General features: G+C 37.0%; 1 protein-coding gene and 1 non-coding gene across 3 annotated transcripts in view; both read left to right on the forward strand.

Annotated features, from left to right (window-relative positions):
- Window positions 1–17,996, forward strand: part of BBS9 (Bardet-Biedl syndrome 9) — a 481,201-nt gene that overhangs the window by 88,851 nt on the left and 374,354 nt on the right. The gene's annotated exons all lie outside the window — the stretch shown is intronic.
- On the forward strand, window positions 17,019–17,103 carry LOC113891939. Its single transcript, XR_003510918.1, has one exon. It is a non-coding gene; the product is annotated as a small nucleolar RNA SNORD86 (small nucleolar RNA).

Genomic DNA, 17,996 nt, shown 5'->3' on the forward strand with positions numbered 1-17,996 from the left:
AGGGTTTCATTGGGTAAGATGAAAAAGTTCTACAGATAGATTGTGGTGATGACTATATAACACTGTGGATACCACAAAACTGTGCCTTCAGAAACAGTTAAAATGGTACATTTTACATTTATGTATGTATGTGTGCTCAGTTGTGTCCAACTCTTTGTGACCCCATGCACTGTAGCCTGCCAGGCTCCTCGATACATGGAATTTTCCAGGCAACAGTACTGGAGAGGGTTGCCATGTCCTACTCCAGGGGATCTCCCTGACCCAGGGATCGAACCTGTGTGTCTTGTGTCTCCTGTATTGGCCGGTGGATGCCTTGCCACTGTGTAGCATCGGAAGCCCTCATTTATGTCTATTTTACCACAATTAAAAAGTACTTACAGCATAAAAAAAGTGCGATGAAATAAGTTTCAAGAGTAATAATACAGTATGTAGTTTGTTTAGAGTCCTTAAAGCCTTCAATCTTAATTTAGTTGAAGCAATTAAAAGTAAAATATTAGTTTGAAATAAAAATGTTATTAGCTGGATTTGATTATCTGAATTAAAAAAACTTTTCATTTATTCTAGATGAAATACTCACAAAGGAAGAGGGACAACTTTAGTGTATTTTTAAGTCTTATTTTGAGTTTGTACTTGGTTTTGGGTCAGGGGTATTTGAGGGCAGTGAGAACAGAGAATTAAAATTGTGAATGAAAGGTAAGTTAGGCTTTATTTTTTAAACTATTTTAAATATGTAAGTAGTTTAGATGCTTGGAAAATTGGAATTAGTGTGTCCTTCAAAATAAACAGGAATAAACTTTTTTGAATTAAAATTATTTGCCTTTAGGATTTTGACTTGTAATTTAAACATAAAAAGATTATTTTCTCCACATCAGAGTTTCTTACCCTTGGCACTGTTGACATTTTGGTCTGGATAATCCTTCATTGTAGAAACTGCTTGTGCTATTGTAGGATGTTTAGCAATAATCCCCTTAGGTGCCAGTAGCACAATCCCCTTCCCCAGTGTGACAGGCAGTTGCAAGACAAAATAACCCCTGCTGCTCTCATTATAGTATTAATATTAACAAAGATTAAGGACTGTATTTTAGGTATAACTTATCCAACTCTTTTTTTTTCTCCTATTATAACTATTAGGTCTGAATCAGAATTTAATATGTTCCTTTAATATATGTTCCATAAATTCATAAATTAGCCTACGTTATTTTTGGAGGGAATTACCAATGCCAAGCTTTCTGATTTATACTTCATACTCAAATATTTTAATTATTGCTTTAAAATTACTCCTGTTTTAAATTATAAAGGCCATATATAATTCCACAAAACTTGGAAAAATACAGAAAATTATTATGAAGAAAATTTAAATTACCTTTAATCTTAAAATTTATATATATGCAGAAATACATGAGCTTCTAAATCAAGTATTGATGAAAATGTAGCGTGATTTTGGTGAACATTTGGAGACACTAGATTAAAATAGAATCCTCTCTTTTTGGGTTAAAAATGTCAAACAATGACTATAAGCAATTCTTGATTTTTTTAAAGAAATAAGGGCGCTAGAGCTCACCAATATGTTCACTTGGCTTAATTTTGACTGTTGTACAAATAACTGTGGTAGCATGTATGATGCTGTCTGTGAGATTACAGAAGGTTTATTTATGAACAAATTATCCATTTGAGAGATTAACAGTAATTTTCTCATATGTGTGTAAAGTACCTTCTTATAGAACACTATAAACCTTTCAACTGTTCGGATATAATATATCGCCTAGGTGTATATGTTTATAAATGTGTGTATATATCTCTATATATTTGTATCTGTTTCTAATTTCATAAACAATAAAATTTAGGTTTGAACAGAAGCCATAGTCTTCGCTATATAATTGAAAAAACGTGTGTTTCCATATAGGCACACCTACAGAAAATAGTAACTCTCAAACAATTCATCTGTTTAGAAAATGCTTTCAGAACTTTACATGTTAAATTCATAATTCTATTACATTTATTGGATTTTGTAATGAGAAGCATTTGTTCATTGACTTAAACTTTTAACAGAATTTAACAATTAGAATTTTTCCAGAATGATGCATACTGTGTGTATTGGAGAGATAGAGGAGGTGGAGAAATGAGATATTGTTTGGAAAACTGAAATAATCTTATAGGTGAACTCTGAGTCTTGGCATTGATCGTTTAGCTGGCTATTTTGATGCTGAACTGAATTTACTTTTGTTTGCATTATTTTCTTTAAAATAATGCCATAGCAATTTTGGGATTCCCTGGTGGTTCAGATGGTAAAGAATCTGCCTGCAAGGCAGGAGACCTGGGTTCAAAAGATGCCCTGGAGAAGGGCATGGCAACCCACTCCAATATTCTTGCCTGGAGAATCCCTATGGACAGAGGAGCCTGGTGGGCTACAGTCGGAGTGCAAAGAGTCAGACACAACTCAGCAACTTTCACACATAGCTATTTTGACTGATTTCAAGTAGTTAATAAAGTGTTACCAAGTTGCAAATACATTTTTATAAATTACAAATAACCTGTTCAGGATCTTAATTTATTTTATCTAGAAGAGGGGAAGTTTTCATTCTTAACTTTTTGCTTTCTCATTTTGAGGTCATTAGAGATTTATTGACTAGTGGTTTATTTTACATGATATTGAACTTCCTATAGCTGATTCATGTTGTTGTACAGCAGAAATGAATACAACATTGTAAGACAGTTATTTCCCAACTGAAAAAATAAATAAATTAAAAAAAAGAATCACCTGGAGATTTGAATACTGATTGCAGGGCCTATTCCAGACCTGTTAAGTCTAAATGGGCAGAAAGGGGCAGGGAGGAAATTTGAAACTGACAAAGTTTATATCCTAGCTTTACTACTTATTATCTGAGTAACTTTAAACAGGTTATTTAACTTCTCTGTGCCTTCTTCTAAGAAGGGTTGGTAATACTATCTCATATAAGGTTGCTATAAACTTAACAACTTAACAAACATTACCTGTGATGATGATGATATAATTATCCAGGGCCAATCTGTTGACCTTAGTTTGGGAACCGCTGATATAATGAACTACTGCTTCCTCTGTTAAAGTTTCACATGTTATGATCCTACACTTCTTGTGCTGGCAATATGACATATTGGTGTCTGTGTGTGGTCAGTTGTGTCCGACTCTTTGTGACCCCATGGGCCCCAAGAATCCTGGAGTGGGTTGCTATTTCCTTCTCCACGGGATCTTTCTGATCCAGGTATCGAACCTGCATCTCTTGCGTCTCCTGCATCAGCAGACAGATTTTTAAGTCTTATTTGTTTTAAATTGTGTACTTCAAGAACGAGGAGCTAAGTAAACAGATTTTTCAATTAAATTTATTTCATCCAAAGAAAGGAACAGCATTGTGTTTCATACATTAATTTATGTTTTTTTTTAAACCAAATCTTTTTTTTTTTAAATGAAAGCTACTGTACTGCATCCCAAAATATGAAGCCAGTAAAAAGCTATTAAAATATCTTAAATGGAGAATGCGTTTGATTTAAGAGGGAAAAAATAAGACAACTGCAGATGTTGTTTCTTTTTCTTGTGTTAAAGAAATCTTCTAATAAGGGCTATTAACTTTGAAATCTCTATTGTCTTTCCAAAGGCTAAGAAAAACATTTTTTTGACTGGTACTATGCCAGTTTCCTTCACATGTTTCCATTTAATTCTTGAGACAACCTGCAAAATATCAGTAAACATTATTTCCTTTCTAATGAAAGTATTTCTTTCTAAATAAGGAAATTGACAGAGTCAGAATTCTGTAGTTATGTATATTTGTTTAAATATTATATATAGGTATATATGTGTGTGTGTGTGTGTGTTATATATACACTTATATACATGCGTGCTAAGTCGCTTGCAGTCATGTCCCATGGACTGCAGCCTGCCCTGCTCCTCTGTCCATGGGATTCTGTAGGCAAGAATACTGGAGTGGGTTGCCCTGTCCTTCTCCAGGGGATCGTCCTGACCTAGGGATCGATCCTGCGTCTCTTACATCTCCTGTTTTGGGAGGTGGGTTCTTTACCACTAGCGCCACCTGGGAAGCCCATACTTATATATATATATACACATATATATATATATGTATATATATACATATATAAAAAGATTTGAAAATTTCAAGGTTTAAATATCATAATGGTGGTTTCAAGGGAATAGAGAAAAGTAGTTTTGGGGAAATACTTATGTTTTTCAACATTCTTTGTACCAGATGAATTTTTTTTGAATGGACAATAATAGAAGCCATAGTTTTATTATGGAATCTCATTTTTTCCCTCCTTGACTTTGTCACTGTTGCTATGTTTTGGTCTTGAATTTGACACGTAACAAGTGTATTTTAATATCTTGTTAGAGGAGTACCTTCAAGTATGGAGTTTAATCTGCTGTCTCAGAACATGGATCCAAAGAAGAGTATGTTTGACTTTTTTGGGAAAGAGAGTTTTGCATTTGGCAGCAGTGGATAGTTCAAGTGGCCCCACTTAAACTCTTCTGCGTGAGAATATATATTTTTTCCTATTCTCCTTTCTTCTTTCTTTAAGAAGGATTCAGATTTGAGGTCTTTTGAAAATCCACTTGAGGTTGGTCATGAAGGACTTGACTTTTTATTCAGCAGGAGGTGGCAATCTTAGCACATTTACTTCTAATTAAAGCCAGAACCCAGTGTTTCACTAGGGGATTTATTATTACTTTTAAGCAATGAGTATTTTGAACTTGGAAGTGGAGTTTTCTCTTATAAACCTTGGAGTGCATTTGGGCCTGAGGATTTAAAAAAGCTGTTGATTGCCACTGTGCATTAAAAAGGTTAAAAGTCATCATTTTAACAGTTAATTTTGTGGCATTCTTTCATTATAATGCTTATTTTATGGATTTTATAAAGGTGCATTAAAATGCAGCCGCTTCTGTTAGAATGATATTAAATCAAGTTCTTGGTTTCACTGGCAACTTTTTTGTCCTTTACACAATTGATTGGACTTTTAAAGTTATACACATAACTGAAGATGGAAATATTTGTGCATTGGCATATATATACAAAGTAACTCAGACTGTGTGTGTATATACAGGAAGTGAAATAGAAAAGTGGAGGTGGTTACCTGGGTAATTCAGATTCCTAACCAACTTTATTGGAAATACTTGGCTATTTTCTCATTTTATATAAACAGTTTCTTTTACTTTTCGCTGTACTTTGTGTGACTAGAAACTGTATGAACAATTATTTATTCTTGAACTTTGGATATATAGCTCTTTTTTGTGAGTAATGAAACAGCTTAAAGGAATATTTTTCTATATTACTCTACTGCTATTTAATTGTTTATACATTAAAAAATTAAATGAAGAAAATACAATTATACAGTGGGTTATTATTAAATTTGATGACTAATTGTAACTATTGACCTTTGTATATTCTATTATATACACATGTGTACTTTAAACACCTGGAGAAGGGCATGGTAACCCACTCCAGTATTCTTGCCTGGGGAATCTCATGGACAGAGGACCTGGCAGGCTGCAAACCATAGGGTCAACACAGAGTTGGACACAACCGAAGCAACTTAGCACATATGCACACATGTACTTTAAACAAAATGGGTAACACAGTTCATTCCTGACCATTTTGCCCTATAAATTGTGGCTACATGTCAGTGCATATGACGTCATATTCATTGACATGTCTTTACGTGTCAATGAATGTAAATCTACTTCATCATTTTTAATGGCATAGAATTTGTGTTCTATGCATACATATAAGTTGACTGTTGAACAACATGAGTTTGAACTATGTGGGTCCACTTATACTTAGATTTTTTTTTTCAATGAATACATACTCTAGTATCACATGATTCTTGATTGGTTAAATCTATTCATGTAGAACCATGGGTCCTGAAGATTGATTGTAAAGTTATATTCAGAGTTTAGACTATGTGGAGGGTCAGTGCCCCAACTCCTGTTATGTCCAAGGGTCAACTTTACATCATAATTAATTTCTGTTATCATATACACTCATTAATGCTTTTAATATTTTTCTTTTATAAATTATTGAATGTATTTGTGATTCTTTATATGTTTGCTAAAAACATAAAACAAACACATCTTTATTTTTTTAAAAAGGATAAAAATGGAAAGCCCCTCTTTTAAAAATTTCCTTGCTGCCTATGAAATTTCATTCTTCTCTAGGTAAATAGCTTGATGAACAACCTTGCACTTGCATACATTATTCAATGCTTTTATAAACATCTTCTGTTTTATGTCAATGAATTACCGTATATTCATCTATAACTTGTTTCTTACATTTACATGGATATCTTTTCATGTCCAAACATATAGACTTACCTTGTTCTTGTATGGGCTTCCTTGAATTCTGTCTATGGGTATTTCATAATTTATTTAGCTGTGGAGATTGCTTCCAAAATATACTATCATGGACAATCTCTTTTGCATTGGCTCACTCTGCTTTGATATATTGGCTCAGAGTAAAGCTCACAGGTGACTATTCCATTGGACTGACTATGGCATGTATTTTATTATTTATATTTTATTACACTTAGGAGTATTGTTGATCTTATAATGGAGAATAGAGGCAGTTGGCTAAAAATTCTAGAAAATTTGCAGAGTTTGCTCATTTTATAGTTGGTAAAAACAGAGCTTCTCTAGAAGTTGTATTAATTACTTTATGAGGACATGAATGCATGTTCCCTCTGTTCTCTCCTCACTTTTCTTTCCCTCTCTGTTGTTTTTAAGGATAGAGAAATATTTCATGTGTAGAGGGCATTCTTTTCTTTCATGAAATAAGAATAGCCTATTTAGGAGTAGATGCTTTTTGTCTGCTTCTAGAAAGAAGAACATAAATCAGCAACTTTAAAATTTAGGTCATTATTTTACTGAAAGTTTTCTAACACATTTGCTTTCTTGCCAAAGTTCAATTTATATATTTGGTAATGTAATTTTTTAAAATCACTTTGCTTGAGGTTTTATCTTTAAACGCCATGGCAGAGCCACTCATTGGTGGGGCCTGAGCTTCAGGAATGGTGGGAAGTTTGATGGATACCTGTCCCTTCCGTTAAAAGAATTTTTTTGTTTTAAGTAACATGTTCATTTTGGAAACTTGGGATGAGGTTTTATGAGATGAGAAATAAAATAATCTCTAGTTGACACTAAGAACTAGCTAATCATTATGACTATTGTAGTGTATTTTTGGTGTCTTTTTTTTTTTTTTTTTGCATTGTGAATTTATTTGCTTTTGTTATTAACAAATTAAGAACTTGTGAGGATTTATTTTGAGAATATATACAGCACTGACTTAAAGTTTTTACACATTTTTAAAACATAATAAATAATTTCCCCATTACTTATTCTATATGTATTACTTAGTACCATGAAAGTGAAAGTGAAGTTGCTCAGTCGGGTCCCGACTCTTTGTGACCCCGTGGACTGTAGCCTCCCAGGCTCCTCTGTCCATGGGATTCTCCAGGCAAGAATACTGGAGTGGGTTGCTATTTCCTTCTCCAGGGGATCTTCCCGACCCAGGGATTGAACCCTGGTCTCCCGCATTGCAGGCAGACGCTTTAACCTCTGAGCCACCAGGGAAGCCAAATTTCCCTTCTCTATTTTAATTTATTAATCTATTCATTCATATAGCATAAATGAGTAGTTGTCAACCTATAGCTGTTAACCAAACCCAACTCATTACCTGTTTTTGAATGAGTTAAGAGTTATTTTACAAGTTTTTTTTTTTTTTTTTAATTTTTTATAACTTTAAAAATCATGTGTTCCCCATCCTGAACCCTCCTCCCTCCTCCCTCTCCACACCATCCCTCTGGGTCATCCCAGTGCACCAGCCCCAAGCATCCAGCATCGTGCATTGAACCTGGACTGGCATCTCGTTTCATACATGATGTTTCACATGTTTCAATGCCATTCTCCCAAATCTTCCCACCCTCTCCCTCCCCCACAGAGTCCATAAGACTGTTCTATACATCAGTGTCTCTTTTGCTGTCTCATATACAGGGTTATCGTTACCATCTTTCTAAATTCCATATATATGCGTTAGTATACTGTATTGGTGTTTTTCCTTCTGGCTTACTTCACTCTGTATAATAGGCTCCAGTTTCATCCACCTCATTAGAACTGATTCAAATGTATTCTTTTTAATGGCTGAGTAATACTCCATTGTGTATATGTACCACAGCTTTCTTATCCATTCATCTGCTGATGGACATCTAGGTTGCTTCCATGTCCTGGCTATTATAAACAGTGCTGTGATGAACACTGGGGTACACGTGTCTCTTTCCCTTCTGGTTTCCTCAGTGTGTATGCCCAGCAATGGGATTGCTGGATCATAAGGCAGTTCTATTTCCAGTTTTTTAAGGAATCTCCACACTGTTCTCCATAGTGGCTGTACTAGTTTGCATTCCCACCAACAGTGTAAGAGGGTTCCCTTTTCTCCACACCCTCTCCAGCATTTATTATTTGTAGACTTTTGGATCGCAGTCATTCTGACTGGTGTGAAATGGTACCTCATAGTGGTTTTGATTTGCATTTCTCTGATAATGAGTGATGTTGAGCATCTTTTCATGTGTTTGTTAGCCATCTGTATGTCTTCTTTGGAGAAATGTCTATTTAGATCTTTGGCCCATTTTTTGATTGGGTCATTTATTTTTCTGGAGTTGAGCTGTAGGAGTTGCTTGTATATTTTTGAGATTAGTTGTTTGTCGGTTGCTTCATTTGCTATTATTTTCTCCCTTTCTGAAGGCTGTCTTTTCACCTTGCTAATAGTTTCCTTTGTTGTGCAGAAGCTTTTAAGTTTAATTAGGTCCCATTTGTTTATTTTTACTTTTATTTCCAATATTCTGGGAGGTGGATCATAGAGGATCCTGTTGTGATGTATGTCAGAGAGTGTTTTGCCTATGTTCTCCTCTAGGAGTTTTATAGTTTCTGGTCTTACGTTGAGATCTTTAATCCATTTTGAATTTATTTTTGTATATGGTGTTAGAAAGTGTTCTAGTTTCATTCTTTTACAAGTGGTTGACCAGATTTCCCAGCACCACTTGTTAAAGAGATTGTCTTTAATCCATTGTATATTCTTGCCTCCTTTGTCAAAGATAAGGTGTCCATATGTGCGTGGATTTATCTCTGGGCTTTCTATTTTGTTCCATTGATCTATATTTCTGTCTTTGTGCCAGTACCATACTGTCTTGATAACTGTGGCTTTGTAGTAGAGCCTGAAGTCAGGTAGGTTGACTCCTCCAGTTCCATTTTTCTTTCTCAAGATCACTTTGGCTATTCGAGGTTTTTTGTATTTCCATACAAATTGTGAAATTATTTGTTCTAGCTCTGTGAAGAATACTGTTGGTAGCTTGATAGGGATTGCATTGAATCTATAAATTGCTTTGGGTAGTATACTCATTTTCACTATATTGATTCTTCTGATCCATGAACATGGTATATTTCTCCATCTGTTAGTGTCCTCTTTGATTTCTTTCACCAGTGTTTTATAGTTTTCTATATATAGGTCTTTAGTTACTTTAGGTAGATATATTCCTAACTATTTTATTCTTTTCGTTGCAATGGTGAATGGAATTGTTTCCTTAATTTCTCTTTCTGTTTTCTCATTATTAGTGTATAGGAATGCAAGGGATTTCTGTGTGTTGATTTTATATCCTGCAACTTTACTATAATCATTGATTAGTTCTAGTAATTTTCTGGTGGAGTCTTTAGGGTTTTCTATGTAGAGGATCATGTCATCTGCAAATAGTGAGAGTTTTACTTCTTCTTTTCCAATTTGGATTCCTTTTATTTCTTTTTCTGCTCTGATTGCTGTGGCCAAAACTTCCAAAACTATGTTGAATAGTAATGGTGAAAGTGGGCACCCTTGTCTTGTTCCTGACTTTAGAGGAAATGCTTTCAATTTTTCACCATTGAGGATAATGTTTGCTGTGGGTTTGTCATATATAGCTTTTATTATGTTGAGGTATGTTCCTTCTATTCCTGCTTTCTGGAGAGTTCTTATCATAAATGGGTGTTGAATTTTGTCAAAGGCTTTCTCTGCATCTATTGAGATAATCATATGGTTTTTGTTTTTCAATTTGTTAATGTGGTATATTACATTGATTGATTTGCGTATATTGAAGAATCCTTGCATCCCTGCGATAAAGCCCACTTGGTCATGGTGTATGGTCTTTTTAATGTGTTGTTGGATTCTGATTGCTAGAATTTTGTTTAGGATTTTTGCATCTATGTTCATCAGTGATATTGGCCTATAGTTTTCTTTTTTTGTGGGATCTTTGTCAGGTTTTGGTATTAGGGTGATGGTGGCCTCATAGAATGAGTTTGGAAGTTTACCTTCCTCTGCAATTTTCTGGAAGAGTTTGAGCAGGATAGGTGTTAGCTCTTCTCTAAATTTTTGGTAGAATTCAGCTGTGAAGCCGTCTGGACCTGGGCTTTTGTTTGCTGGAAGATTTTTGATTACAGTTTCAATTTCCGTGCTTGTGATGGGTCTGTTAAGGTTTTCTATTTCTTCCTGGTCGAGTTTTGGAAAGTTGTACTTTTCTAAGAATTTGTCCATTTCTTCCTCGTTGTCCATTTTATTGGCATATAATTGTTGATAATAGTCTCTTATGATCCTTTGTATTTCTGTGTTGTCTGTTGTGATCTCTTCATTTTCGTTTCTAATTTTATTGATTTGATTTTTCTCCCTTTGTTTCTTGATGAGTCTGGCTAGTGGTTTGTCAATTTTATTTATCCTTTCAAAGAACCAGCTTTTGGCTTTGTTGACTTTTGCTATGGTCTCTTTTGTTTCTTTTGCATTTATTTCTGCTCTAATTTTTAAGATTTCTTTCCTTCTACTAACCCTGGAGTTCTTCATTTCTTCCTTTTCTAGTTGCTTTAGGTGTAGAGTTAGGTTATTTATTTGACTCTTTTCTTGTTTCTTGAGGTGTGCCTGTATTGCTATGAACTTTCCCCTTAGGACTGCTTTTACTGTGTCCCACAGGTTTTGGGTTGTTGTGTTTTCATTTTCATTCGTTTCTATGCAAATTTTGATTTCTTTTTTGATTTCTTCTGTGATTTGTTGGTTATTCAGCAGCGTGTTGTTCAGCCTCCATATGTTGGAATTTTTAATAGTTTTTCTCCTGTAATTGAGATCTAATCTTACTGCACTGTGGTCAGAAAAGATGCTTGGAATGATTTCTATTTTTTTGAATTTACCAAGGCTAGCTTTATGGCCCAGGATGTGATCTATCCTGGAGAAGGTTCCATGTGCGCTTGAGAAAAAGGTGAAATTCATTGTTTTGGGATGAAATGTCCTATAGATATCAATTAGGTCTAACTGGTCTATTGTATCGTTTAAAGTTTGTGTTTCCTTGTTAATTTTCTGTTTAGTTGATCTATCCATAGGTGTGAGTGGGGTATTAAAGTCTCCCACTATTATTGTGTTATTGTTAATTTCTCCTTTCATACTTGTTAGCATTTGTCTTACATACTGCGGTGCTCCCGTGTTGGGTGCATATATATTTATAATTGTTATATCTTCTTCTTGGATTGATCCTTTGATCATTATGTAGTGACCTTCTTTGTCTCTTTTCACAGCCTTTGTTTTAAAGTCTATTTTATCTGATATGAGTATTGCTACTCCTGCTTTCTTTTGGTCCCTATTTGCATGGAAAATCTTTTTCCAGCCCTTCACTTTCAGTCTGTATGTGTCCCCTGTTTTGAGGTGGGTCTCCTGTAGACAACATATGTAGGGGTCTTGTTTTTGTATCCATTCAGCCAGTCTTTGTCTTTTGGTTGGGGCATTCAACCCATTTACGTTTAAGGTAATTACTGATAAGTATGATCCCGTTGCCATTTACTTTATTGTTTGGGGTTCGAATTTATACACCATTTTTGTGTTTCCTGTCTAGAGAATATCCTTTAGTATTTGTTGGAGAGCTGGTTTGGTGGTGCAGAATTCTCTCAGCTTTTGCTTGTCTGAGAAGCTTTTGATTTCTCCTTCATACTTGAATGAAATCCTTGCTGGGTACAATAATCTGGGCTGTAGGTTATTTTCTTTCATCATTTTAAGTATGTCTTGGCATTCCCTCCTGGCTTGAAGAGTTTCTCTTGAAAGATCAGCTGTTATCCTTATGGGAATTCCCTTGTGTGTTATTTGTTGTTTTTCCCTTGCTGCTTTTAATATTTGTTCTTTGTGTTTGATCTTTGTTAATTTGATTAATATGTGTCTTGGGGTGTTTCGCCTTGGGTTTATCCTGTTTGGGATTCTCTGGGTTTCTTGGACTTTGGTGATTATTTCCTTCCCCAGTTTAAGGAAGTTTTCAACTATTATCTCCTGAAGTATTTTCTCATGGTCTTTCTTTTTGTCTTCTTCTTCTGGAACCCCTATGATTCGAATGTTGTAGCGTTTAATATTGTCCTGGAGGTCTCTGAGATTGTCCTCATTTCTTTTAATTCGTTTTTCTTTTATTCTCTCTGATTCATTTATTTCTACCATTCTATCTTCTAATTCACTAATCCTATCTTCTGCCTCTGTTATTCTACTATTTGTTGCCTCCAGAGTGTTTTTAATTTCATTTATTGCATTATTCATTATATATTGACTCTTTTTTATTTCTTCTAGGTCCTTGTTAAACCTTTCTTGCATCTTCTCAATCCTTGTCTCCAAGCTATTTATCTGTGATTCCATTTTAATTTCAAGATTTTGGATCAATTTCACTATCATTATTCGGAATTCTTTATCAGGTAGATTCGCTATCTCTTCCTCTTTTGTTTGGTTTGGTGGGCATTTATCCTGTTCCTTTATCTGCTGGGTATTCCTCTGTCTCTTCATCTTGTTTAAATTGCTGAGTTTGGGGTGTCCTTTCTGTATTCTGGCAGTTTGTGGAGTTCTCTTTATTGTGGCTTTTCCTCGCTGTGTGTGGGTTTGTACAGGTGGCTTGTCAAGGTTTCCTGGTTAGGGAAGCTTGTGTCGGTGTTCTGATGGGTGGAGCTGTATTTCTTCTCTTTGTTCAGTCGCGCTGTGTGGAGGGAGGGAGGGATGTTGCAAACAAATAACACTGGCGTGGCTCGCAGTGCCTCAGCCACACTGGGTCTGCCCCCGCTCACGGCGCGTGTAGCCTCCGTGCCCACACTGCTCGGGCTCTAGGTTGTTCCGCCGGGAACAATCCGAGGCTGGCCCTGGGTTGCATGTACCTCCCAGGTCCAAGCCGCTCAGGTTCAGGCACTCGGGTAGTCCTCAGAGGCGCAGACTCAGTTGGGCCTGAGTTTTGTGCTCTTCCCAGGTCCGAGCAGCTCAAGTGATGAGGTGTTTGGCGAGCGCCAATGCTGCGACTTATCGCCTCCCTGCCACTCGGATATCTGGGTGTAAAACCGGCGCACCTTCTCAGGCAGATGTTAACCATCCAGACGCCCAAGAAGCTTTAGTTAGCAAAGAAGCCCGCTTACAGTTTCATAGATAATGTCTCTCTGGGGCTGCGATTGCCCCCTTCCGGCTCTGGCTGCCTGTCACCGGAGGGGGAAGGTCTGAAGCTGGCTATCTCTGTTCAGTCCTTTGTTCCGTGCGCGGGCCTGGTGGTCTTAGGCTAGGGCTGGCTTTTCGCGTGGTAGATATCCCACAGTCTGGTTTGCTAGCCCAAATTATTTCGCTCAGATAGTGCTCAGGGTATTCAGGCCAGATTCTTACTCTAAGCGATGCAGCCCGCGCTGCGCCTCCCTGCCCAGCCCCCGCTTGCTAATGGCGCATGCAGGCGTCTGCGCTGCTTCTCCACTGGGGGAGTTACTGTAGGACTCGCAATCTTCGAGTTTTAATTGTTTATTTATTTTTTCTTCCTGTTATGTTGCCCTCTGTGCTTCCAAAGCTCGGCACAGATTCGGCAGTGAGAAGGTTTCCTGGTGTTTGGAAACTTGTCTCTTTTTAAGACTCCCTTCCCGGGACGGAACTCCGTCCCTCCCTCTTTTGTCTCTTTTTTTGTCTTTTATATTTTTTCCTACCTCCTTTCGAAGAGTTGGATTGCTTTTCTGGGTGCCTGATGTCCTCTGCCGGCATTCAGAAGTTGTTTTGTGGAATTTACTCGACGTTTAAATGCTCTTTTGATGAATTTGTGGGGGAGAAAGTGTCCTCCCCGTCCTACTCCTCCACCATCTTGGCTCCTCCCTCTTTGGTGTCTTTTTATTTTGCATTTTAATGCTGTAAAGTCAGATTCATATTGTATTTACTCTTTTAAAGTCTTTTTTCTTACTTAATGATATCACAAACATTTATCAAATCAACAAATATTCTACTGCAATATAATTCTAAATGATTATAGAGAATTCTATGCTTTATCACTGTTAGTGGAATTATTGCTAATATTTTGCTTTGAAGAATACTATGGTCATTGTAAAACTTGTATGAAACCACAGAAGACTCCAAGTAGTCAAAGCAATCTTGAGAAAAAATGAAAAAAGCTGGAGGAATTATACTTCCTGATTTTAAATTATATTAAAAAACCTATAGTAATCAAAACAATATGGTATTCCTAGATCTATGGAACAGAATAGAGAGCTGAGAAATTAATTCATGAATTGATTTATGACAAAAGAATCAAGTATATGCAGGGGGGGAAAGGATAATCTCTTCAGTAATAGTGCTGGAGAAAGTGGATTGACACATACAAAAGAATGAAGCTGAACCCCTTACACTATACACAGATCACCTCCAAATGGATGAAAGACTTAAACGTAAGACCTGAAACCATAAAACCCCTGGAAGAAAATGTGGAGAGTAAGCTTCTTGACATTGATCATAGCAATGATTTTTTTTTTTTTTTTGGATTTGATCTCAAAAGCAAAGGCAACAAAGGGAAAATAAACACATGGCTATAGCAGTGGATAAGTTTAAGGTTTACAGTGTCAGTATTCTCATTGACTTACATATATTGTGAAATGATTAGCACAGCAAGTTTAGTTAACACCCCATCATATGATACAAAAAAAGAAGGAAAAATTTTTTTTTCTTTGTGATGAGAATTCTGAGAATCTGCTCTCTGGACAAACTTTCTACTATTATGTCAATAAAACTGAAGAGAATGAAAAGAGAACATTTTTTAGCACCACAAAAAGTTAAAGAGAAATAGAAATACTAAAAGTTTTATAGTTACAGAAAAGTGGTGCTGTGCTTGGTTGCTCAGTCGTGTCCGACTCTTTGTGACCCCTATGGACTGTAGCCTGCCAGGCACCTCTGTCCATGGTATTCTCCAGGCAAGAATACTAGAGTGGGTTGCCATACCCTCCTCTAGTAGATCTTCCCAACCCAGGGATCAAACCTAGGTCTCCCGCATTGCAGGCGGATTCTTTACCATCTGAGCCACCAGGAAAGCCCATGAATACTTGAGTGGGTAGTCTGTCCCTTCTTCAGGGGATCTTCCTGACCCAGGAATTGAACCAGGGTCTCCTGCATTGCAAGCGAATTCTTTATCAGCTGAGGTACCTGATGATCAAAATTGAGTAGCAGGAAGTCGCTGCTGCTGCTAAGTTGCTTTAGTTGTGTCTGACTCTGTGCGGCACCATAGACGGCAGCCCACCAGTCTCCCCCGTCCCTGGGATTCTCCAGGCAAGAACACTGGAGTGGGTTGCCATTTCTTTCTCCAGTGCATGAAAATGAAAAGTGAAAGTGAAGTCGCTCAGTTGTGTCCGACTCTTCGTGACCCCATGGACTGCAGCCTACCAGGCTCCTCCATCCATGGGATTTTCCAGTCAAGAGTACTGGAGTGGGGTGCCATCGCCTTCTCTGTATTTCTATTATATTTTTGGATAAATTCTTTGGAAAGAAAAGTGAGTGAGGACAAAGGGGGACCTTTTCTTTGACTGTAGCATTATAATTATAACAAAAATGTATTCATGTGATTACTTCCAAATTTTAAAATATATAATCCCTGGTGGAAAAAGCCTCAATCCCCCCCAAAGTGGGATTACATAAAACTAAAAAGCTTCTGTTCAGCAAGGGAAACCATTAACCAAATGAAAAGGCAAACTATGAAATGGGAGGAAGTATTTGTAAATCATATATCTGATAAAGAATTAATATCCAAAATATGTAAAGACTCATGCAACTTAATAGAAAAAAGCAAACAATCTAATTTTAAAATGATTGCCATTTTTAAATGATTGCCATCCCCTGGAGTTGCCATTTCCCACTCCAGGGGATGGAGGGAAATCCTGCCATTTGTGACACCATGGATGGATGTTGAGGGCATTATGCTAAGTGAAATAAGCCAAAGACAAAATGCTGCATTCACTTATGTGGAATCTAAAAAAAAAAAAAAAAGGTTAAGGTTATGGAAACAGTAGAAATTCTGACAATCACAGAGGTTCAAATACTGGTAATTATGATCATTGTGTTTTTAAAATTATCTTATTTTACTTTATTGGGGTGTGTGTGTGTGTGTGTGTGTGTGTGTGTGTGTGTGTGTGTGTATGTTAATCACTCAGTCATATCCGACTCTGCGATCCCATGGACTGTAGCCCACTAGGCTCCTCTGTCCATGGAATTCTCCAGGTAAGAATACTGGAGTGGATTGCCATTCCCTTCTCCAGGGAATCTTTCCGACCCAGGGATCAAACCCGGATCTCCTGTATTGCAAGCAGATTTTTTACCATCTGAGCTACCAGGGAACCCCTTAAAGGTATAATTGACATATAAAATTGTAAGATATTTAAAGTGTACATCATGGAGATTTTATATAGTACACATAGTTTAAGGATTCCCTTCATTTAAAACACATCCATCAACTCACTTTTTTTTTGTTTGTTTTTTTGGTGAGAATATCTAAATTCTAGTCTCTTAACAAATTTTAATTATACAGTATTATGCTATACAGTGCTATCATCTGCATGTTTTACATTAGATCCTCAGGCCTTATTCATTTCATAGTTGAAAATTTGTACCCTTTTATCAACCTTTCTCTGTGTCCTCTAGCCCCAGTCCCTGGCAGCTACTTTTCTACTAAAACCCTAAGACTATGGGTTTAATATTGATGGTTGACCAGGGCTCCCTGAGTTCTACAGGCCTCTGTTATGGGGGTGATGTTATGGCACCCTGGTGCTGAGAGATTACTTGGGCCCAGCAAAGGGACCACATTTCCCAAGCTCTGAAGACAAGGACTAACACCCCAAAATGTGGACTCATTTTGTTTTTACTCTACCTTCATTGGCCCAGCAGCTGCCAAGAACAAAGGCGGTATCTCCCGATACCTGGCAGACAAATGCAGTATTGCCTCATGAATTGTTTCTCTGAGGCAATTTGTATTTGGGAAGAAGCTTCTAGAATAAGTTGAGGGGCAGCTGCCTTTCCATGAGATTGGAGAGATTTCATGAAAGAATTTGGATGTCATGAAGGAGGCAGTGGTTCACAGGAAGCAGTTGCTGGGATTAGTAGGAAGCTGGAGAAACAGGAGAAGAAATGCTTGAAGAAGGAAAAGAAACACCTGGCTGCAATTTCCCTGATATCTTCAGAAAACAGCAGTAGTTTTTCAAAGGGATGTGAGGAAACAAGTGGAAGACCCATGAAGAAGAAGAGGCAAAAGCCCCAGGAAACTCCTCAGGAGAATGAAATAGAAGACCCAGCTGTCTCCTTCTCCAAACCGTAGAAAAAGAAATCTTTTTCCCAAGGAGGAACTGGTGATCTTGAAGAGATCTTGAAGAAGTGATCTTGAAGAGAGAGCTGGCAGTGGAAGTCTTCTCATGATTAGAAAACCTTTGCTCAAAGATGAGCGAACTGGTTAGTGACCCTTAAGAGTAAGGGAACAAGAGTGTCCCCAAGAAAGAGAGGAAATTCTCTTCCAAGTAGAAGCCACTCAGCAGTGGACCTGAAGAGACAGCTGCCAGCAAGAGCAGTGGCTCTAAGAAAAAGAAAGTTCCAAAAGCCAGCCCAGGAAAATCAGAACGGACATTTCCCCAGTGGGACGTGAACTGCAGAGGTGTTTCCTAATCCATCCCCTATAGCCCA

Source organism: Bos indicus x Bos taurus, chromosome 4, assembly GCF_003369695.1.
Source record: "Bos indicus x Bos taurus breed Angus x Brahman F1 hybrid chromosome 4, Bos_hybrid_MaternalHap_v2.0, whole genome shotgun sequence".
Lineage (NCBI taxonomy): Eukaryota > Metazoa > Chordata > Mammalia > Artiodactyla > Bovidae > Bos > Bos indicus x Bos taurus.